General features: G+C 34.8%; 1 pseudogene; it reads right to left on the bottom strand.

Annotated features, from left to right (window-relative positions):
• Positions 1-16,832: 16,832 nt before the first annotated feature.
• On the bottom strand, positions 16,833-17,329 carry LOC129480212 (myosin light polypeptide 6-like; annotated as a pseudogene).
• Positions 17,330-25,695: the final 8,366 nt, after the last annotated feature.

Here is a 25,695-nt window from a genome sequence, read left to right on the forward strand (position 1 = left end):
AGGACTTTACCAAATATTTTATGATGATAGAAGGGAACAGAAGGACAATAAAGCCATTTTACTCGCTAGATGTGGACTTTTTTTTTTTTTTTGGAGACGGAGTCTCACTCTGTCACCCAGGCTAGAGTACAGTGGTGCGATATGGGCTCACTGCAACCTCCGCTTCCTGGGTTCAAGTGATCCTCTGGAGTAGTTGGGATTACAGGAGTCCACAACCACACCTGTCTAATTTTTGTATTTTTAGTAGAGACGGGGTTTCACCATGTTGGCCAGGCTGGTCTTGAACTCCTGACTTCAGGTGATCCACCCGCCTCCACCACTTTCAGAATCTGTCCTCAGGCCTTCAGATAAGGACCAGATTATCTCATTTTGCTCTCTTATACAAACATACACACTTGGATATTCCAATAATCTCCATGCCATGGAGCCCCCATCAAACTGCTGAAAGACTGCAGGGAAAGAATAATAAGATGTAAAGCAATCAATTTTATATAGAACTATGCTAAGAAAATGAATAGCTTAGTTCCCAATAACTGTACCATTTGAAGCTCATAAGCACAATAAGGACAGCAACACGAATAGAATAAATTTTTTCATAATCTTCTGCACATGTAAATTTCAAGCATTGTATTTCAATACTATCAAATAAATATCTTAAAAAGTAATAAGTATTTATCGGGGGAGCAGAGCAGAAATAAGCAGAAGAAAGTTTTTAGATATAAACAATAGCAGAAGAGACCCAATTAAGGCAGAGTGGCCATAGATAGCATCTCTGAGAAAGGGCCATACCACCCTCAACCTGATTCCTTTCCAAAGCCCCTCCTTCGATTGAAGAAAAGCCTATACAGTTATCTGTCACCTCTCACCAGTTCTAATTAATATCTTCTGAATAACAAATCCTGTACAAAGAAAAATTTAAGCCCTCACCCTTTATAATGAAAAACATCGACTAAAATTTTTAAATATAAATTTTTCTAGTTTCTACTCAAGAAAGTTTTCTAAAATCTTGAGGTTCCATGTTACTTCCAATGATATTTTATTGCACATTTTATTTATCAACTGATGAACAGTGAGCTCATTCATCTAGGTGTTTGAGGGTTCTCTCTCACCAAAATATTAATAAAACAAAATATAAATTGCTTGAATATCTGAATAGGCAAACTGATATTCTCTATATTCAACCAGCAAATATATTACACAAGCCAAGCAAGTAAAGCAATAATTTCAATTGATTTTATTGGTACATTTGGGAGAGAGAGAAAATATAGCTGGCAGTGAAAGATGATACTACCAATTTTAGACTTTTCAGAACATGCGGTATTTATGTCTGAAAAGTAGCTACAGACATATCAAGCAGCGTTTGTGCAAAAATGTAGTCATTTATAGGCAATTACAATAAAGAAACTCTGGCCAAGTTGCTTAATAGAGTACTCTGAGTTTTATTTTTTATATATCATCATCAAAATGCAAGTTCTAAGTGACCACCAACATATCATCATTGTTATTGTAGCCGCTGTTGACCTTATGGCTTAGGGCCTCCGGGTTGATTCTACAAAGCTAATTAAATAGATCTTATTCTAGAAATGATGTGTGATTGGATTTCTCACCGCCACCATTTCCTTGTCCCCATCCTCATAGAAAAGATGCTTTCATGAAACACATTTTTTCAGCTTAAAAAAATTAATGGAAAGAATAATATTTTATATAATTGGAGAAAATCAAGCCTAGAAAATAATCGAATTCACATTGAAAATTCCCTTTGGCTTTCTGAGGCTAGGTTCTTGTACATGCTTCACAATTTCCATCAATTTAAATTTTTTATTTTATTTGATTACTCATACTCAAGGAACTGTATTGTTTGTTACGTTCCTCAACAATGTCTGGCAACTAGGTATTTCTCTTCCTAAAATATATAGTAAAAATGTAAATATTTCATTTGAAATTTAGAAATAATTTTATATTTTTAAGTTGGTATAAATATTAATGCCATAATGTAAACATACTTTAAAAGATTATGATTTATATGCTTATAATCATATATTTGTTCAATTTTATTATGTAAAATAATTTAATTTTTTCACACAGAATTACCAAAGAATAATGGTAATGGAGAAAGACCTACTCTGGAAATCAATGCATAATACTGATAAATATAAAGTGATGGTGAGCTTAATGAATCTTTATAAACATAAAGAATATTGAAGAGAAAATGAACTTGACTGCTGTATGTCTGTCACTGATAAAGCCTGAGAAATAAAGCAGACAAAAGAAAAAGCCAAGAAAAGAAAATATCTATTTTTTTCAAGCCAGATATATGTACAGACATTGTTGGGTTTATCAGATTCATATTTTTTTTATTTCTTAGATTTGGTTGTCCAGGTCCAATCATACATTCACTAGTCATAAAATGATTTATATGAGGCTGAATTTAAATCAGTAATGAAATTCTTCAGTCATGATAGTCATGACTGTCAGTTTTCACTGACCAAAGGTCTCATAGTAAAAATATTTTTGGAAGGGACATCTTCTGCCCTCTCACTAGCAAAATAACATTGATAAGCTGACATTAGTTCACAGATCTTAGATGATCAGAAAAGTGCCTCATCCAAATGTTTTTCAAGTGTTTTCTAATGTAAAGTCATAATTATCCTGGAATTGCATGAATATATTTTAAATCAATAAGCTAAGTGAGAATATTCATCCCTGAATGTGTTCTTGCCATGATACTTAATCATATTAAGGCTAATCAATACCATCAACCACTGATTCCACTTCTTTTTTTAAAGCACTGTACATGTGGTTGGCATTGTGCTAAGGTCAAAGTAAATCAACGAAGTTGATTTTATTTGTTTATTTGTTTTCTCTCGAAGAGCTTACAGTCTGTTGGTACAGATAAGTAGGTGAAAGCAAAAAGTTATCATAATATAGTGTATTCAGCACTATGTACAAACACAGTAGAACAGCCTATGTTTGAAAGGAATGACACATTTTGCCAGACAATGAGACACCATTGCTCAGTTTTGGAAGAAAAAAATGAATTAGCCAAGAAACGATACAGAGCATATACAGGACATAGACACAGCATTAAGATAAAAATGAACTACTTTGGGGAGTGGTAAAGTTATATTGAGGCTGATATGTAGAGTTTAAGAAACAGAATGATGGCTAGAGAGGTAGGCAGGGGCCATATCATGGAGGAATGTATGCACCAGGCTTAAAGTTTGTCCTGGAGGCTAGTTTGAGTAGGGCTAACAGGATTCTTTAAACTACAAGATATATGTTTTTACTGAACAATGTTTCTAGTGGCCCAGCACAGGGTTCAACGCAGCACTTTAGTTGTCCTTATCACCTTTACCTTTTCCATATTCTGATAAACTATTTCTTTAAAAAATAGTGAAATAGAAAATTTATCTTGATATTAGAGACTGTGCAAGAGAGGCTTACAACTACCAGAATTTTGAAAATAATTTCTATAACGTTTGACAAACAAGTTAAAGAAAAGCCATGCTAAAATCATTCAGAAAAATGTGAAATAGTTTTACATATGACTGGTGAAGTTTTATCCAAATAATGCAACAATAGTTCTTAATATATCACCCAATGTAATTCACCTTTACAACAGAATATGAAGTAGAACCATATAAGCATCTTATGTGAAAACTTAATCCTTTCTTCCTAGGGTCAGGAAAAAGGCAAAAAACTCTCTTTCACTTATTCTACTTGATTAGGTAATGGAAGTCTTAGTGCAAATATTTAAGACAAGGAAATAAAATATATTGTATTGCTAGAATCTGAAATTATCTACATAGAAATCCAAAATAGTCCACACAAAAATGCCACTGGAACTAATAAGTGCATTTAGGTTATTATCAGAATACAAATTCAATGTACAAAAATAATTTTAATGAATAATTCAAAACTAAAACTGAAATAAACAAGAAACAGCAAAAACAAAAATAACAATAAAACAAGCATCAGCCAGGTATGGTGGCTCACACTTGTAATCCCCACACTTTGGGACACCAAGGCAGGAGGATTACTTGAGGCCAGGAGTTTGAGACCAGCCTGGGCAGCAGAGTGAGACTCTGTCTCCACAAAAATTATATATATTTATTTGTTTTTTGAGAGGGAGTCTTCCTGTGTCGCCCAGGCTGGAGTGCAGTGGTGCCATCTCAGCTCACTGCAACCTCCATCTCCCACATTCAAGCATCTCTCTATTTCAGCCTCCCCAGTAGCTGGATTACAGGTACCTGCCACCACACCCAGCTAATTTTTGTATTTTTAGTAGAGATGGGGTTTCACCATCTTGGCCAGGCTGGTTTTGAACTCCTGACCTCGTGATTCACCCGTCTCAGCCTCCCAAAGTGCTGGGATTGCAGGCGTGAGCCATTGCATCTGTCCTTTTTTTTTTTTTTTCACAGAGTGTAGCTCTGTTGCCCAGGCTAGAGTGCAGCGGCGTGATCACGGCTCACTGCAACCTCTGCCTCCCAGGTTCATGCTATTCTCCCACCTCAGCCTCCAGAGTAGCTGGGATTACAGGTACCCACCATTATGCCTGGCTATTTTGCATTTTTATAGAGACAGGGTTTCACCATGTTGTCCAGGCTGGTCTTGAACTACTGACCTCAGGTGATCCGCCCACCTCTGCCTCCCAAAGTGCCGGTATTACAGGCATGATCTACAAAAGTAATTTTTAAACGATTAGCTTGCTGTGGTGGTGTGTACCTATAACTCTAGTTACCTAGGAGGCTGAGGTGGGAGGATCACTTGAGCAGTGAGCTATGATCTCATGATCTTGCCACTGTACTACAGTCTGGGCAACAGAGCAAGTCTCTGTCTCTTAAAAAAAAGTATTATTTATATTAGCAACAAAACCCCTGAAATACCAGTATATACATATAACAAGATGTGTGGATTAGTGTTATACTTAACATACCTCAAAAAAGATGTTGAAAAACATACCATTTTCACATAATGTAGGCTTATATTGCTAAGATGTTAACTCTCCCAAAATTGATTTCTAGGTCAAATAGAATCCCATAATAACTGAATAACTGTTCAGTAAGTGGGCTCAAAAGCAGAATGGTAGTAACAGAAGAAAATATCTGTAAAATGGAACATGAAACGATAAATGTTTCCCAATCCCAAAAGGGTCTATAATGAAAGATCTAACTTCCATATCACGAGAGTTCTGGAAAGAGAGGAGAGAGAATGACTAGAAAAGTACTAAAAGACTAAGAACTAAAAGACTTAAGAACTTACCAAATTTGACAAGAGACATACAACTATAGATTCAAGAAGATGAGCAAACCCCAAACAAAATAAACCCGATGAAATCTATGCCAAGATATACCACACAGAATTACACTTCTAAAAACCAAAGACAAGTAAAAAAATATTTAAAGCAGCCAGAGAAGAATAACATCTTATCTGTCAGAAAAAAAATCAATTTGAATGACAGAAAATTTTTTATCAGAAACCATGTAGGTCAGAAAGAAATGGCAAAATATTCTCCAAGTGCTAAAAGAAAAGGCATTGACCCTTTAAAATGAAAAAGTGCACTGCATTTGGGGTAAAAATAAACAAGCAAACAAATAAACAAATAAGGAATCCCTAGTGTATCTTACTAATTTTTTATTAGAATATAGTAAGCATGTATTCACCTATTTCTAATGCAGACAGGATTTCAATAGCCTAAAAACCAGCTTGCCCAAGACTTACAGTTTCCAGATTTCTGTGCTTCTTTGCCTGACATTTTATACATATTTAATCATTGCGATTTCATTTAGTTAATATTTTTATTATATTATTGTGTAAATAGGTAAAATTCATATTTATAATTACATAATTCTGAGAGATGTCATAAAAACTGCGATTTTTTATTCCATTCCCATCCAGCTGTATTGTTGAGAAAAGAACTGCTCTTACTTTTAGTGACCTTTTGCAATGCTATTTTAAGCTTTTAAATTAATAAGGCATAGGGTAATACGACCACATACTGGATATCTTGTCTTTAGGCATTAAGAAATATGGCATACTTTTTCCCGTTTATTTTAAAATCTTCCGCTTCTTTGGGTAAGTGAACACGATTATTTAAATGCCCAAGTGAGCGTTTTTACACATGCAAAATGTAAATCCATGGAATAAACATATTCATTTATACTTTGTGATATGCAATTATTTTAAATACTATGGGTACTTTAAAGCACATATTAAAACCACACACATCAGCTTATACAATAGCCATGAAAAGCAATTCATGACCAAAGGACATAAAGGTACACGAAATAAATAGAGCAGGAAGCTCTAACACAGTAGAAGTTTAAGAGATCAATAACATTGATAGGAAGGTAGAAGGGAGACAAGAGACAAATTTCTTTCAAGCCTTTATGTAGCATTGATATTGTATGTGCTTACAATGTGTGAATAATAAGTTCCGGGCGGATTGCTGATAGAGGTGAGAAAAGATACTACATTTGCCTTCAGTCACCATTTCCCACACTGGCAGCCCTTCACCATATATGAATGCCTGTGCGTATGGCTAAGTTCAGAGTATCTGTAACACTGCAAGTTGTTATTGTGATCTCCACGCAGCACTGAAAACATCTTCTTTCAATGCCTTTATTTCTACTTGATTTGTGTTTATTATATGTCTTTCATCTGTAAATAAATACTTAGGTTTCTTTATTCCTTGAGATCTTCTTAAGTAGGGATGAGTTAACCATTTATATGCCAAACAAAACGTGCTTACTTTCTCAAATAGGTATTCATACATCCATGCTTATTGCAGTCTTTGCACAATTGTCAAGAGATAGAAGCAACTCAAATGTCAGTGGAAAGATTAATGGATAAAGAAAACGTAGTATATACATACAATGGGTTATTATGCATCCTTACAAAAAAAAGAATATCCTGTCACATGCTACAATATGAATGAAATTCAAGGATATTATGCTAAGCGAAATTAGTTACAAAAAGACACATAATGTTTTATCCCACTTGTATGAAGTCTAAAGTAGTCGAAATAATAGAAACAGAAAGTTAGAAAGGTGGTTGCCAATGGCTGGAGGGGTTAGGGGATTAGTGTTTAATGGGTCCAGAGTTTCAAGATTAGAAAGTTCTAGAGATTTGTGCACAATGGGAATTTAATTAACAGGGCTGAAATGTACACTTAAAAATTGTTAAGATGGTAAATTTAATGTTGTATATTTTACCACAATAAAAAATAATTCCTGTAAGAGTAACAATGCTATGATTAATTTATGTTGCCAAATAGATTAGATTTTTCAGATTTATTTATTTATTATAGTATTCAATAACAATCAATATTGGAAGCCTTAATTCCTTACATGTGTAGTGTATCTTGCTCTCAGCCTCAATTCTGATTTATACTTACTATAAGAATAAGAATGAGGCTGGGCGCGGTGGCTCACGCTTGTAATCCCAGCACTTTGGGAGGCTGAGGCGGGCGGATCACGAGGTCAGGAGATCGAGACCACGGTGAAACCCCGTCTCTACTAAAAATACAAAAAAATTAGCCGGGCGTGGTGGCGGGCGCCTGTAGTCCCAGCTACTCGGAGAGGCTGAGGCAGGAGAATGGCGTGAACCCGGGAGGTGGAGCTTGCAGTGAGCCGAGATCGCGCCACTGCACTCCAGCCTGGGTGACAGAGCGAGACTCCGTCTCAAAAAAAAAAAAAAAAAAAAAAAAAAAAAAGAAGAAGAATGGGGGGTTTCATTTCTGAAAACTCACATTTGGCTCCTGGCCTAATTTATAAAACTTCTAATAATACGACTTATTGCTTGCATTAAGGCAACTCCAGAAATATTGAGTCAATGCATTTCATTCAAAGTGAAATAAATGCTCTCAAAATAATAGGTACTGTTTGCTATACACGTTTGCATGCATATACAGCAAACTATATCTTAACTAAAATATTAAAAATCATTTAACTGAATTGTAAGAAATAATAACATTGATTTGATGATAAAGAGTTTAGCCTATAGCTTCCTTCCAAATCACTGTATACAATCTGAGGACACATAACTCACCCAAATATAGATGTTGTCATGTCAACATGTCAAAGCTATGTAACTTTCAGCCGAATGCATTTTAAACAGCTGACTTCTGTTTTTACCCATGAGGGAGGAGAAGTTACTCCACCATTATAGAACAAAATGTGGGGCTTAATCAGGATTTCAAGTTTGGCATAAAAGAAGTACATGAAAATGAGCCAAATGCTCTTTATTCCAAGGCAGTACTATCAGTTAGCTAGAGGCAGTATGTGACTTCGTAGAACATATTTTATAAAACACGGAGAGTCATATTTTAAAGAGTAATGTCTACAATTCCTCTTAGTAAGGAGTTTGGTATAGGAAAATCTTAAATGTGATTTGCTGGACTAATGCTTGAATTTCAAGATATTGATAAGAGACAGTGTTAAATAGTATTTTGCACGCATGATTTCCTCCCCCTAATTTAGGTGAATATATTTTTCTCATTCAGAAATATTATTAAACATATATTTTTCTAATATATAATATGTATATACTGTGTTAAATACTATTTGTATATCTAAAAAAAAAAGAAAAAGGCCTCAAATTTTTAACTCTGAACTCTACATCCGTAAATGTAAAAGCCTAAAACAAATTTGTTAGGCCAAAACACAAAAGCAGAAGAATTTTTCAGCTTAGCTGAGAGAAGTGCACCTGGCTTCAGACATACATAGAATAAGGATCTCAAATGATGTTTTTTTAAAGATTCTTGATTTCTGTCTCAGAGCTCTACTTCCAACACTCTTTGCCTAATTTGGGTGGTTACTGCGATGACCCAATGGCAAGTTTAATATTCATCATCTCCGCCCTGAGAAACTAATGCTGAGCACTAACTAGGTTACTCGTTGTCTATCATTATATCAATTTCTATGTCCAGAGATACTGAATATCCTGATTAATTTAAATCTCATATCCATCCTTGCTATTCAAAGGATTATCAGAGTGCTGTCCTGAAAAGTAAAAAGGAGTTTTATTAACAAAAGACAGAGGATGAGATGTTGGATAAAGTGGAGAAATACAAGGCCAAAAGGGCAGCTAAAATATGGCAAAAATATACATAAACACAAAACAAGACAACATGTTATATGATTTCAAGAGTGGCACAAGCATAAGCCAAGAATTCTTAGATATGAAAAAACATTTCAGAATGAGATAATAAAGAAATTAGGAGATTTGTGTTATTCTGGGTGTATCTTAAAAGATAAATAATATTTCAATAGACAAATACGGAAAGATAATTTTAAACAGAGTGAAGTACAAAACATGGTAAAGCACAGATGTGAGGGAAAGGTTTAGTTGTTTAGTTTGTTGTTTTTAAGTAAGAGAGAAATTAAAACATGTCAAAGCTATGTAACTTTCAGCCGAATGCATTTTAAACAGTTGACTTCTGTTTTTACCCATGAGGGAGGAGAAGTTATTCCACCATTATAGAACAAAATGTGGGGCTTAATCAGGATTTCAAGTTTGGTTTGACATTTTTAAAAAATCAATAAATATAATATATCATATTAATGAATTGATGAGGAGTTGCTTCTAATGGGTAAGCCAATAAGTGATATCTTAATACGGAATCTATTCCTGGTGAAGTTGCTGTGAACATTGTTGACATGACAACAAAGTATTTACAATACTCTGTATCCTTAGTTGGTAAAGAAGTGGCAGCAGGGTCTGAGAGGATTGACTCTAGTCTTTAAAGAAGTTCAAATGTGGATAAAGTGCTGTCAAACAGCATCACATGCTACAGAGAATTGTTTGTGGGAGGAAGAATCAATCAATGTGGCTAACTGCACTGTCAACTGATTTTAAGAAATCTCCACAGTCTCCCCAATCTTTGGCAACAACCATTCTGATCAGCCAGCAGCCATCAACATCAGGGCAAGACCATCTACCGGCAAAAAGATTATAACTCACTGAAGGCTCAGATTATTGTTGGATTTTTTTTAGCAGTAAAGTATTTAAAAAATTTAGGTATATAAATTTTTGGACATAATACTATTGCACACTTAATAGACTATAGTAAAGTGTAAGCATAACTTTCATATACACTAAAAAAAACAAATAATTCATGTAATTTAATTTACTGCACTATTTGCTTGAGAGTGGTGGTCTGAAACCAAAATCCCAGTATCTGTGAGGTATGCTTATAGCTGCCAAAGCAGACAGAGATGAGAAAGGATACGGAAAGTTTGAACAACACTGCCAACCAAATTAGTATTTATGAGACAATAAACTGAACACATGCAGAATATACATTTGTTTCCAGAGTAATTGATATTCAACAAAATATTTCATATACTGTGTCACAGAATGTCTCACTAATTTTTTTTAAAAAATAAAATCATTTGTAGATGTTGTACTCAAATGTAATTACATTTCAATTCGATAACAAAAAATAAAAAGATCCCCAAATATTTTCAAATTAAGCTACACAATTCTAAAAATCCCATGATAAAAGATAAATCTCAAATTTTTAAAACATTTTAACTAAATAAAAACAAAATAACAACATACCAATATTTGTACAAAACAGCTAAAATAGTGCTTACAGAGAATATTAGAGATTTAAAATGTCATATAAAACAAAATTTTTTAATTGATGATCTAAGCTTTCTCTTAAGAAGGTAGAAAAAGATAGCAAAATAAATGAAAGAGGAAGTAAGTTAAGAGCAGAAAACATTGAAAGAGAAAATGGTCAAACAATACATAAAATCAACAAAACCAGAAATGGTTTCTTTAAAAAGGTTTATATTACTGGAATAAAACTTAGCTACTTGGATACAGAAATTAAGAAGGAAAACACATGTTAACAGTTTCAAGACTGAAAGAGAATGGATCCCTCCAGATTCTAAAGCTAACAAAAGAAAAATAAAGGAATATTATGAGCAACATTTTGTCAATAATATTTAATAACATATAAAATTGGCACAATCCTTACAGACAAATTATCAAACTTACATTGAAAGAAATAGAAAATTAGAATCACCTTACTTTTTAAGAATATTAAATTTGTAGTTTAAAATCTTCCCACAAAGAAAAGTTGAGGCTAATATGGCTTCAGAGGGGAACTAAATTCAACATTTAAGGAAGGAAAAAAAAAACAATTTTACACAAACTCTTTCAGAAAATACAGATAGGGTTAATAATGTTTTGTTTTTTTTTGTTTTGTTTTGTTTTGTTTTGCTTTGTTTTAGACGAAGTCTCACTCTGTCCCCCAGGCTGGAGTGCAGTGGCGCGATCTCGGCTCACTGCAAGCTCCACCTCCCGGGTTCCTGCCATTCTCCTGCCTCAGCCTCCAGAGTAGCTGGAACTACAGGCGCCTGCCACCATGCCCGGTTAATTTTTTGTATTTTTAGTAGAGACGGGGTTTCACCATTTTACCCAGGATGGTCTCGATCTCCTGACCTCGTGATCTGCCCACCTTGGCCTCCCAAAGTGTTGGGATTATAGGCGTGAGCCACCACGCCTGGCCGAATACAGATAGGGTTAATACTTTAAAAATTATTTTATAGAGCCACATGACTCTGATACTGAAACAACACATAAATATTACAAGAAAAAAATGACCAAGAATATCTCTCATGAACATACAAAATTCCTTAAAATAATTTAGATAGTTCAATCCAGCAACATATAAATAACATGTTATAAGCAAGTAGCATTTATCACAGGACTTAATGCTTGTTTTAATATGAGAAAATAAATCAATACTATTTGTTAAATTAAGAGAACTGAAGAAAAAAATCGTATGGCCATTTTAATAGAGGCAAAAAAAAAAAGCATTTGAAAAAGCCCAACATTTATTTTGAGAAAAATTAGCCAAAAACTGGAAATAGGACATTTCCTTAATCCCAAAAAATGGTGAAATATAAAGAAACATACACTATAGGTAACATTTCATTCTAATATTGCCACATGACACTTTCCCCTGAGATTGGGAGCCAGGCAAAAATTCTGCTGTCATTACTTCTGTTTAACATTTCATTAGATGTCTTTGCAAGTACAATAAGGGAGAAAATACAAGGAAAAGACAAAATGATTGAAAAGGAAAATAAAGAACTGTCTTCATTTATAGACTCCATGATTTCACACATAGAAAATCTCGGCAATCTAAATATCTACTTGAATTAATAAGTTTAAAATTGTGAGGTTGAAGAATAGAAAAAAAAATCTTTTGTTTCTCTATAACTAGCAAGGAATAATTACAAAATAAAATTTTTAAAATACCATTTACATCACATGAAATTAATTAAATACATGAAGTATATTTGAGGAAAGATACGCTAGACATCTACCTAAAAAATATAAAACATAACTGAGAAAGATTAATGATCTTTAAAAATTTTAAAATACCATGTCATTGTATTGAAATTGATTTAATATAAATTAAATCTCTGTATCCTTTTTCATAGAAATTGAGAAGGTCTTTATACAACTCATGTAGAAATATAAAACACTTTAAAAAGCCAAAATAGCTTCATAAAGAGTACAAAATCATAGTACTTATCCTATGTGATTTCAAAACTTACCATGGATGTTGGCATAAGAGTAGACAATTTGATTGTTGGAACAGAACAGAGAGTCCAGGAATAGATCTGAGACATCAAAAGCAATTCAGTGGGGAAAGGAAAGGCTGTTTAACAAATGATACTGCAAAGCTGGATATCTGTATTTAAAAGAAAAAAAGAAAACCTTTGATTCTTATCCCACATGTGTTCAAAAAATGACTTGAGATGGATCATGGCCCTAAATATAAAAGGAAAAATTGTGAGGCTTCTGGAATTAAACAAAGAAAAATATATTTGGGGGTTGAGGTGGGGAAACAGATTTCAAATCAATGCAAGACATGTTGGGAAAGTTACAGATTAGAAGATATATATGCATTAATAAAAGACCTATTCATAATAAATAAAAATCTCCTACTACATAATAATGGGAAGACAGCCCACTAAAAGTGAACAAAATATTTGCCCAGAATTTCAAAATAAAACTATATGAAAAGCCAGTTAGCACATAAAAGCATATTCAACATAATTAGTCATAAAAATATACAAAGTAAAAGCACAATCAGATACCACTACATTTCCAATAGAATAGCTAAACTGTAAGTCTGACAAAATTAAATATTCCACAACAGTTATGTTGTAGAATAACCAAGACTCTCATGCTCTGCTGGCAATGATGTAAAATAATATAACAACTTTGGAATACTGTTTAGCAGTTTCTTATTTTTTTTTTATTTAACTTTAACTTCAGGGGAACAGATGCAGATTTGTTATATAGGTAAATTTGTGTCATGGGGGTTTGTTGTACAAATTATTTTGTCATTAGGATGGTGGCCCTCTTCTCACAGCTCCACTAGGCAGTGCTCCAGTAAGAACTCTGTCTGGGTGCTCCTACCCCACATTTTCCTTCTGCACCACCCTAGCAGAGAGGTTCTCCATGAGGGCCCTTCCCCTGCAGCAAACTTCTGTATAGGCATCCAGGCATTTCCGTACATCTTCTGAAATCTAGACAAAGGTTCTCAAATCCCAATTCTTGACTTCTGTGCACTTGCAGACTCAACACCATATGGAAGCTGCCAAGGCTTGGGGCTTGCACCCTCTGAAGCCACAGTCTGGAGCTCTACATTGGCCCCTTTCAGCCATGTCCGGAGTGGCTGGGATGCAGGGCACAAAGTCCCTTGGGTGTGCACAGCATGCAGACCGTGGGCCTGGCCCATGAAACCACTTTTTCCACCTAGGCCTCTGGGTCTGTGATGGGAGGGGCTGGTTTGAAGACCTCTGACACTACCTGGAGAGGTTTTCCCCATTGTCTTGGTGATTAACATGTGGCTCCTCCTTACTTATGCAAATTTCTGCAGCTGGCTTGAATTTCTCCTCAGAAAATGGAATTTTCTTTTCCATTGTATTGTCAGGTTGCAAATTTTCCAAACTTTTTGCCCTGCTTACCTTATAAAACTGAATGCCTTTAACAGCACCCAAGTCACCTCTTGAGTGCTTTGGTGCTTATAAATTTCTTCTGTTAGATACCCTAAATCATCTCTCTCAAGTTGAAAGTTCCACAGGCCAGGTGCAATGGCTCACGTCTGTAATCCCAGCACTTTGGGAGGCCAAAGTGGGTGGATCACCTGAGGTCAGGAGTTCGAGACCAGCCTGGCCAACATGGTGAATCCCTGTCTCTACAAAAAATATGAAAATTAGCTGGGCATGATGGTGTGCATCTGTAATCCCAGCTACTCAGGGGACTGAGGCAGGAGAAGCACTTTAACCTGGGAGGCAGAGGTTGCAGTAAGCCAAGATTGCATCATTGCACTCCAGCCTGGGTGACAAGAGTGAGACAGAAAGAAAGAGAGAAAGAAAGAAAGAGAGAGAAAGAAAGAAAGAGAGAGAAAGAGAAAGAAAGAAAGAGAGAGAAAGAAAGAAAGAGAGAGAAAGAGAAAGAAAGAAAGAAAGAAAGAAAGGAAGAAAGAAAGAGAAAGAGAGAAAGAAAAAGAGAGAAAGAAAGAGAAAGAGAGAAAGAAAGAGAAAGAAAGAAAGAAAGAAAGAAGAAAGAAAGAAAGAAAGAAAGAAAGAAAGAAAGAAAGAAAGAAAGAAAGAAAGAAAGAGAGAAAGAAAGAGAGAAAGAAAGAAAGAAAGAAGAAATTCCACAAATCTCTAGGGCAGGGGCAAGGGGCAAAATGCCTCTAGCCTCTTTGCTAAAACATAACAAGAGTCACCTCTGCTTCAGTTCCCAATAAGTTCCTCATCTCCATCTGAGACTACTTCAGTCTAGATTTCATGGTCCATATCATTATCAGCATTTTGGTCAAAGCCATTCAACAAGTCTCTAGGAAACTCCAAACTTTCCCACATTTTCTTGTCTTCTTCTGAGCCCTCTAAACTGTTTCAACCACTGCCCATTACCCAGGTCCAAAGTCGCTTCCACATTTTCAGGTATCTTTTCAGCAGCACCCCACTCTATTGGTACCAATTTACTGTATTAGTCTGTTTTCACACTGCTGATAAAGACATACTGGAGACTGAGCAATTTACAAAAGAAAGAGGTTTAACTGGACTGACAGTTCCACATGGCGGAGGAGGCCTCACAATCCTGGCGGAAGGCAAGGAGGAGCGTCACATCTTACGTGGATGGCGACAGGCAAAAAATGAGAGAGCTTGTGCAGGGGAATGCCTCTTTTTAAAACCATCAGATCTCATGAGACTTATTCACTATTACAAGAACAGCATGGAAAGGACTTGCCCCCGTGATTAAATTACCTCCCACCAGGTCCTTCCCACAACACATGGAATTCAAGATGAGATTTGGTCGAGGACACAGCCAAACCATATCAAGCATGGAATATTTTTCCATTTGTTTGTGTCATCTCTGATTTCTTTGAGTAGTGTTCTGTAGTTCTTCTTGTAGAGATCTTTCACCTCCCTAATTAGCTGTATTTTTAGTATTGTATTCCTTTTGTGGCAATTGTGAATGGGATTGGGTTCCTGATTTGGCCATTGGCTTAAACTGTTGTTGTTGTTGTATAGGAATGCTAATGATTTTTTGCACATTGATTTTGTATTTTGAGACTTTGCTGAAGTTGTTTATCAGCTTAAGAAGTTTTTGAGCTGAGAGTATGGGGTTTTCCAGATAAAGGACAATGTCCTCTGCCAGCAGAGATACTTTGACTCCCTCTCTTTCTATTTGAATCTCCTTTATTTCTTTCTGTTGCCTGATTACTCCGGCCAGGACTTCCAGTAATATTTTGAATAAAAGTGGTGAGAGAGGGCATCCTTGTCTTGTGCTAGTTTTAAAAAGTATACTTCCAGCTTTTTCTTATTTAGTATGATGTCTGTAGGGTTGTTATAAATGGCTCTTATTATTAGGTTGGTGCTATTAAAGATAATGTCAAAAGCTGCAATTACTTTTGTACCAATCTAAATATTTTGAGATATGTTCCTTTAATACCCAGCTTTTTGAGAGTTTTTAGCATGAATGGCTGTTGAATGTTATCAAAAGCCTTCTCTGCATCTATTGAGATAATCATGTGATTTTTGTCTTTAGTTCTGTTTCTTTGATGAATCACACTAATGGATTTGTGTATGTTGAACCAACTTGAATCTCAGGGATAAAGTTTACTTGATCATGGTGGATAAGTTTTTGAGGTGATTTCGTTTGCCAGTATTTCATTGACAATTTTCGCATTTATGTTCATCAAAGAAATTGGCCTGAAGTTTTCTTTGTCGTGTATCTGCTAGGTTTTGGTCTCAGGATAATCCTGGTTTCGTAGAATGAGTTAGGGAGAAGTTCGTTCTCCTCAGTTTTTGAAGTAATTCTAGGAGGAGTGGTATCAGTTCTTCTTTGTACTTCTGGTAGAACTCAGCTGCGAATCCTTCTGGTCCTGGGCTTTTGGAGGTTCATAAGTTTTTTAATTACTTACTGAATTTCAGAGCTCGTATTGGTCTGTTCAGGGATTCAATTTCTTCCTAGTTCTGTCTTGGAAGGGTTTATATGTCCAGGAATTTCTTCATTTTTTCTAGATTTTCTAGTTTCTGTGCGTAGAGGTGCTCATAATATTCTCTGATAACTGTTTGCATTTCTGGGGTGGTCAGTGGTAATATCCCCCTTGTCATTTCTGATTGTGTTTATTTGAATCTTTTCTCTTTTTCAGATGGGGGGGCACAGACAGCAAGTTTATTTGGTGAATGCTGATGGCAAAAATCATCCAAGAGACACAAGATGGGAAAGGTGCTATGACAAGAGTCTAGGGAGACTTCAGGACAGATAAAAAATCCAAAACAGGGAAAAGTATGGGCTCTGGGGAGACTGGGAAGGTCCTCAGCCATTCGGCACCATGCCGATGAGCTCTTCATAGTTAATACAACCATTGTTGTCCTTGTGCCCTGCCCCTAGCATCTCTACTTCTTCCTCTGTCATCTTCTCACCCAGTGTGACAAGAACATGCCAGATTTCAGCACCCATGACAGTGCCATTTCCTTCCTTGTCAAACACTGAAGTCCTTTGACATAATCCTCATAGGTGCCCTGGTCCTTGTTTTTGGCCACCACCATCTGCAGCATGGGCAGAAAGTGCTCAAAGTTCAGCACCTTCACATTCATTTCATCACTCGTGGAGTTCCCCAGGACTTTGGGCACCTCAGTGTTGGTGAATTTCTGGCCCAGGTACCTCATCATGTCCCCACGCTGGCTGTACAGGATCTTGCCATCACCTGTTCAGTCAAACAGCTGGAAGGCCTCCTTGAACTCTGCAGTGTGGTCCTCGGTGAAGCCACACATCTTGATTGCTCCTCCTTTCTTTTTTATTAGTCTAGCTAGTGTTATTAGTCTATCTCTTATTAATTTTTGTAAAAAAAAGAATAACAACTCTAGATTTATTGATGTTTTGAAGGGTTTTTCTTGTCTCTATCTCCTTCAGTTCAGCTCTTATCTTGGTTATTTCTTGTCTTCTGCTAGCTTTGGCGTTTGCTTGCTTTTGGTTCTCTCGTTCTTTTAGTTGTGATATTAGGTTGCTAATGAGATTTTTCCAGCTTTTTGATGTGGGCATTTAGTGCTTTAAATTTCCCTCTTAACACTGTTTTAGCTGTGTCCCAGAGATTCTGGTACCTTGTATCTTTGTTCTCATTAGTTTCAAAGAACTTCTTCATTCTGCTTTAATTTTATTATTACCAAAAAGTCATTCAGGAGCAGGTTATTCAATTTTCATGTAATTATGTGGTTTTGAGATAATTTATTAGATTTGATTTCTAATTTGATGGCACTGTGGTCCAAGAGATTGTTTGTTATGGTTTCAGATGTTTTGCATTTGCTGTGGAGTGTTTTACTACCAATTATGAGACTAATTTTGGAGTAAGTGCATGTGCTGATAAGAAGATAGTATATTTTGGTTTTTTGGGTGGAGAGTTTATAGATGTCTATCAGGTTCATTTGATCAAATGCTGCATTCAGCTACTCAATATCTTTGTTGGTTTTCTGTCTTGATGATCTGTCTAATATGGTAAATGGAGTGTTAAAATCTCCCATTACCATTGTGTGGGAGTCTAAGTCTTTTTGAAAGTCTCTAAGAACTTGCTTCATGAATCTGGGTGCTCCTGTTTTGGGTGCATGTATGTTTAGTATAGTTAGATCTTCATGTTGAATTGAACCCTTTATGATTATGTAATGCCCTTCTTTGTCTTTTCTTATCTTTGTTGGCTTAAAGTTTGTTTCATCTGAAACTAGGATTGTAACCTCTGATGTTTCCTGTCTTCCATTTGCTTGGTAAAGTTTTCTCTATTCCTTTATTTTAAGCCTATGTGTGTCATTGTATGAAAGATACCAATGGGTCTTGATCTTTATCCAGTTTGCCATTCTGTGTCTTTTAATTGGGGGCATTTAGCCCATTTACATTTAAGGTTAAGTATTGACATATGTGGATTTTATCCTTTCTTAATGGTGTTACCTGATTATTTTGCAGACTTAAGTGGTTGCTTTGTAGTGTCATAGGTCTGTGTACTTCAGTGTGTTTTTTTCGTGCCTTGTAGCAGTCTTCCCTTTTCTTATTTAGTGCTTCCTTCAGGAGCACTTGTAAGGCACATCTGGTGGTAATGAATTCCCTCAGCACTTGCTTATCTAAAAAGGATCTTATATCTTCTTTGCTTATGAAGCTTAGTTTGGGCAGATATGAAAGTCTGGGTTGGAATTTCTTTTCTTTAAAAATGTTGACTATTGGTCCCCAATCTCTTCTGGCTTGTAGAATTTCTGCTGGGAGTTTGCTGTTAGTTTGATGGGCTTCCTTTTCTAAGTGACCTGACCTGTCTTTCTAGCTACCTTTAACGTTTTATCTTCCATTTAGACCTTGGAGAATCGGATGATTATGTATCTTGAGGATGATCTTATGTTGAAGTTTCTTATAAATTTACACATATATTAACCATATGACCCAGTAATTCCACTTCTAGATATTTAAGCAAAATAAATAAAAATTTATATACACAATGCTAGTTTTACAAGAAAGATCTCAGTGGACGTATTCATGGTAAATCTAAACTGAAAATCCAGATGGTCACTGATAGGATCAAGCATAAACTGTGGTATATTAATACAATGAAAAAATATTCAACAATAAAAAAGAACAAACCACTGAGGCTTGAAGCATGGATTAATCTCCAGAACATCATATTGGGTAAATAATGCCAGACACAAAACAGTGAAAATTAAAGTATTCAGTTATGGCTGCAGGCATTACTAATATAACTTGATAAAAAATTAGAACAGTGGTTGCCTGGGACCAGGGTTCATAGTGGAGATGGAGAAGAATAGGAAGGAAGGGTGGATTGACTACATAAGGGCACCAGGAAATTTTGTGGGGTAATGGCAATAGCCCATATGTTGACTTTGATAGTGGTTATACTAATATCTTATATATACATATATATATATTTGTTAAAACTTATTGAACATTTCAATTACAATCTGTGCATTTCACTGTGTGTAAATAATATTTGAACTTTTTAAATTGAAAAATTAAATGGAGGTTAAACATTTTAGAATATTATTTATATTCTGTTCACCTGTAATATACGTCTTTAAAGGTTTCCAGGGACAAAACTCTGGACTAAACAGAAGACAATTAATAATGGTATATTCCAGTAATTTTCTCAGATATTCATTTTATTTTATTTTATTTTTTCCACTGATAAATTTCAATAGTCAATGCATAAGATGATTATTCATTATCGGTGGCATTCTTTTCATCTCTAAACCTATGAGATATACACTGATTAATGTTCAAAGATATTTGGATGACTTTGGACCGACCCTAGCCAATCAGTGATGATATCCAGTGATCAGCATGATTGCTCAGCCTATAATTGATCACCTTGAAATATACAGTACATGAGGCAATGTTGATTTACTGTCTCAGCCACTTCAGCACTTCTTTTCATCACCTAAGTGAACCTTGATAATTGATAGAGTGAAAAAGATTGAAAAACATGAAGGCTTAATCTCACAAAACAATTATTTTTAAAAATACAAATTATTCAAAATTTTCATTTTAAATTAATATGCCTAATTGAATTTTCCTGCAAATCATCTCAATTTGTTTATACATTTCTCACTGACTCTACTCATATTTTTTCTCTCCTTCCTTTGTGTAGTCATGAAAAAATAGCTATACTGCTCTGAATAGAAAGCAATAAAAAGGTTTTAAGGTTTTCTTCCACAAAACTTACATACAGAGGCAGTATGTATAGTCAATAAGAGAACACTACTTAGAGTTGTATCACTCAACCACACCACTTATACAATATGTGTGATATTAGTTAATTTACCTAACTTTCTGAACCTAATTTCCATCACAATTAAGATAATTAAAAAGTGCCTACACCATGGTGTTGTTGTGAGAAATTGCATGCTTAGTCCAGTGTCTAATAGCCTTAAAGCACATAACACAGTAAATATGTAAGTTTATTATTTTCTGCAGATTTCTTTGTTTTCAGGTTTGCAGAAAGCTCTTCTGTAATATAAGAATACCAGTCCAAATCAAAGATTTGTATGTTGGGTAAATAATGCCAGACACAAAACAAGACTTTTAAAATAAATAAATAAATATAATCGTTAAATCGATTTAACATATTGATGTTAAATTAGATTCTTCACACATGAAATAGATTAAATAATATTTTTGCTAAGACAAGCAAAGGCTTAAATGAAAATCAATGGAATGAGTATTTGCCATACCTTGCCTGGTCCACAACAATCATTTCTGCTCTGTTCACTGATGATTCTAAACTATCATTGCAGGGCAATTACTGTATATAGTAGATCTCAGTTCCTGTAGATGGCAATAAATGTTTTTGAATAAACAAATAGTTATATAGAGAAACAATAAAAAATACTCAAGGACTATGTGTGTACGTGTGTGCATGTATGTATGTATGCATGCATGTGTGCAAATGTATGCACATGTGTATATAGTTTGGTTTTGCTGGAATGAGGTTGGTGTTAATAGTAAAATTCAGAAAACTGGGGCATCAACAGGTTGATTGATATTTTGAGTCTCTGGATTTTGTCCACGCTATTCAAAAGTAACATATTTTACTGCAAATCATTTCAAGTATTTATAACATGGTGAAATAATCTAAATAAAAGTATTGTAAAAATACATTAAAATCACATGCCTAATTTTTGAACTTTCAAAAGCATGGCTCTTGATGTTTAACCTGTTTGCTATACCTATAATGTAAAACTAAACTTACTTATCTTTTAAGAAAGACCATTAGTTAATTTGATCAGAAGAATACTATCAACACTGGGTAGCAAAAATTTAAAGCATTTTACAAAGACCCTCACAAAAACATTTTGCAGTGGACAAAAGGATTTCTGAATTTTATAGCTCTAATAATAATCCATAGGTCTCTCTTATTTCTCAGACTGCCTCCACCTGCATATGACAAAAGCATATAAAATCCAATATGGGGAAAATATAAATTCTTTTCCTCAATAAAACCATCCAATTTTCTCATACTCACGTAACTATCTATCCAGTTACCCAAATGAGAAGCTTGGTATTTATTCTAGATGATTTTTTTCTCACTCATCCAGTGACATAATTTCAGGAAATTTTATTTTTCAATAGTGTCTACATTTTCCCTTTTCTATTTCCTTTTTTCTCAATCTTGTTCTATCCCTCATCTTTCTTGCCCATATTTTTATTGCAAAAATAATCGGATAATATTTAGTACTGACTTATACTCAACTACAAATAAAAACTCTTCCTAGCAACTTAATTAAAATTTTCAAAAGTTTAAAATAATATATATAATTTATGTTCTGTTTGTGTGAAAATTAATAGACAAATGTATTTGTGTCTTGTGTGTGCTCATCTTCATTGGAAAAATATAGAAGGACACATATCAAACTGATTACAGTTACTTGTGAGAAGTATAAAGATAGGGTAAGTAAAGCAATATTTCTATCAGAATTCTTTATCTGTGTCATGTGAAAGTTTTTACGGTCTAGCCCCTTAACGGAGATTCAGTTTAACAGTTCAGTGGATTAACTGATGTTTTTCCTTTCTCACATAATCACATTAAGTTATGGCCATAACAGTGTCCTGAATAGGTCATTCATTTGAGCGTGAGCACTTCTAGTTCTGCATGTTGACTCATGTACTCACCAGCAGTCACCTGTCTTTCCAGCAGTTACCTGTAATTGATAACTCAACTATATATTATGTTAAGATACAATATGACTGCAAAAAAAGAATTGCTTCAATGAAAAAATAAGTTAAATACTTTGAAAAACTAAATGAACAAGGGTTGTTAAGACATTTCTGTCAAATTTGGGATGAGTGATTCAACTAGTAGGAAAATGTATGGACATGTAAAGGAATATTCCAATCTTATCTGTGGATTACTCATATAGAATAAATTGAAACAGGTATCACAGGCTATTATGAATATGTATTATGCGGGTATCAAAATGCAGGTCTGCACAAAGAAGAGGCCTTGAATATACTCCTAAATTTGCAGAATCAAAGTACATTTATATTTTGACAAGGTAAAGTGTTTAATGTACATGTTTATTTTTTCATTTACCTCTCTTTCAACTAATCAGCAGACTACTATTCCAAACCATGTTAAATAAAGGCAGTTATGAAATATTTATCACTTCAGCATGTAAAATCAATTTTAGAAATATGTTGATTGATAATACATGCTCAGCTTATGAATTAAAGTGTGAACAGGCCTTATTTTTAATAACTTGATACATGTATTTCACTTACAATTAATGGAAACGTCAGTGCGAAAATGTCAGAATATTGAGGAAAAATGACAGAACTGAACAAATATATTTTGAAGAAATCATATTTATTGTCTTTTATTCCTGATTTTGTTAATTTTAATTTGGAAAAAAAATTATGAAATATGCCTGTATAATAAATATAGAATCTTATTTTATGTGAAAGAATAAGAGCAGAAAATATAGAATCTATGTTTACTTTGTTTTGTCATTTTATTTTGAAATAATTTTAGATTTATAGAAAAGTTATAAAGACAGTTCAGAAAATTTCCATATTCCTTTAACCCAGCTTCACCCAATGTAAAACTTACATACTTATAACAATTATCAACACTAAAAATTAAATTGCTAAAATACTGCTAACAAAGCTAAATGCATTATTTACATTTTGTCAGTTTTTCCAATAATACGCTTTTACTGTCCTATGATTAGTTCAGGATACTATGTGTATTTAGTTAAGACTTTAAAAAAAAAAAAACATTTTTTAGGTTTAAGGATACATGTGCAGGTTTGTTATATAAGTAAACTTCATGTCATGAGGTTTGATGTACAGATTATTTCATTACCCAGGTAATAAGCATAGTACTCGATAGATAGTTTTTTGATCCTCACTCTGTTTCCACAATCAGTCCTCAAGTAGGTTTTGGAATCTGTTGTTTCCTTCTTTATACACATACGTACGGGATATTCAGCTCCCACTTGTAAGTAAGAAAATGTGATATATGGTTTTCTCTTCCTGTGTTAATTCACTTAGGGTAATGGCCTGCAGCTCCATCCATATTGCTGCAAAGGACGTGATCTCAATCTCTTTTATGGCTGCATAGTATTCCATGGTGTATATGTAGTATATTTTCTGTATCCAGTCTATCGTTGATGGGCATTTAGATTGATTCCATGTCTTTGCTATTGCGGATGGTGCTGTGATGAATGGTGCATGTATCTTTATGGTAGAACGATTTATATTCTTTTGGGTATATATTCAATAATGGGGATTGCTCAATTGAACGATAATTCCATTTTAAGTTATTTGAGAAATTGCAAAACTGCTTTCTACATTAGCTGAACTAATTTACATTCCTAACAGCAGTATGTAATTGTTCCCTTTTCTCCACAACTTTGCCAACATCTGTTATTTTTTGACTTTTTAATAATAACCATTCTGACTGGTATGAGATGGTACCCCATTGTGGTTTTGATTTGCATTTCTCTAATGACTGGTGATGTTGAGCTTTTCTTCGTATGTTGTTGGCCAAGTGTATGTCTTTTTTTTTTTTTTTTTTTTTTGAGATGGAGTTTTACTCTTTTTGCCCACACTGGAGTGCAATGGCGCGATCTTGACTCACTGAAACCTCTGTCCGCCTGGTTCAAGCAATTCTCCTGTCTCAGCCTCCTGAGTAGCTGGGATTACAGGCTAATTCTTGGTATTTTTAGTAGAGATGGGGCCTCACTATGTTGGCCAGGCTGGTCTCGAACTCCTGACTTCAGGTGATCCATTCATCCCGGCCTCCCAAAATGCTGGGATTACAGGTGTGAGCCACCGCACTAGCTGTGTATGTCTTTTTTTGAGAAGTATCTCTTCATGCCATTTGCCCACTTTTTATTTGTTTTTTGCTTATAAACTTAAGTTCCTTATAATTCTGAATATGATACCTTTGTCAGATGCATAGATTTTACAAGTCTTTTCCCCCATTCTGTAGATTGTCTGTTTAATCTGTTGATAGCTTCTTCTGCTGTGCAGAAGCTCTTTAGTTTAATTAGGTCTCATTTGTCAATTTTTTTTTGAGACAGGCTGGAGTGCAGTCACACAATCATGGCTCACTGCAGCCTTGACATCCTGGGCTCAATCAATCCTCCCACTTCCACATCCCGAGCAGCTGGGACTAAAGGTATGCACCACCACGCTCTACTAATTTTTGTATTTTCTGTAGACACGAGGTTTCATCATGTTGCCCAGGCTGGTCTCAAACTCCAGGGCTCAAGCAATCCACCTCAGCCTCCCCAAGTGCTGGGATTATAGGCATGAGTTCCTGCACATGACCAAATTTTTGTTTTTGCTGCAATTGCTTTTGATATCTTCATCATGAAATCTTTGCCAGGTCCTATGTCAAGAATACTATTTCCTAGGTTATCTTCTAGGGGTTTGATAGTTTTAGGTCTTATATTTAAGCCTTTAATTCATCTTGGGTTGGTTTATGTATATGGGGTGAGGAAGAGGTCCAGTTTTAATCTTCTGCATATGGCTAGCAAGTTTTTGCAGCATCATTTATTGAATAGGAGAGAGTCCTGTCTCCATTGCTTGTTTTTACAGACTTTGTCAAAGGTCAGATGGTTGTAGGTGTTCAGCTTTATTTCTGGCCTCTCTATTCTGTTCCATTGGTCTACATGTCTGTTTTTCTACCAGTACCATGCTGTTTTGATTACTGTAGCCTTGTACATAATTTGAAGTTGGGTAACCTGATGGCCTCAGCTCTGTTCTTTTTGCTTAAGATTGCATTGGCTATTTGGGCTCTTTCTTGGTTTTATATGAATTTTAGAATTTTTTAAAATTCTGTGAAGAATGTCATTGGTGGTTTGATAGGAATAGCATTAAATCTATAAATTACTTTGAGCAATGTGGTCACTTTAACAATATTGATTCTTTCTATCCAAGAACATGAAATGTTTTTCCATTTGTTTATGTCATCTCTAATTTATTTGATAAGTAAATAAATTAGAGGTCTTTCACCTCCTTAGCTGTATTCCCAGATGTTTTATTCTTTTTTGTACCTCTTGTGAATATGATTGTTATTCATGATTTGGTTCTCATCTTAGATGTTTGTGTACAGGAATACTATGAATTTTTGTACATTGGTTTTGTATGCTG

Source organism: Symphalangus syndactylus, chromosome 4 (genome assembly GCF_028878055.3).
Source record: "Symphalangus syndactylus isolate Jambi chromosome 4, NHGRI_mSymSyn1-v2.1_pri, whole genome shotgun sequence".
NCBI lineage: Eukaryota > Metazoa > Chordata > Mammalia > Primates > Hylobatidae > Symphalangus > Symphalangus syndactylus.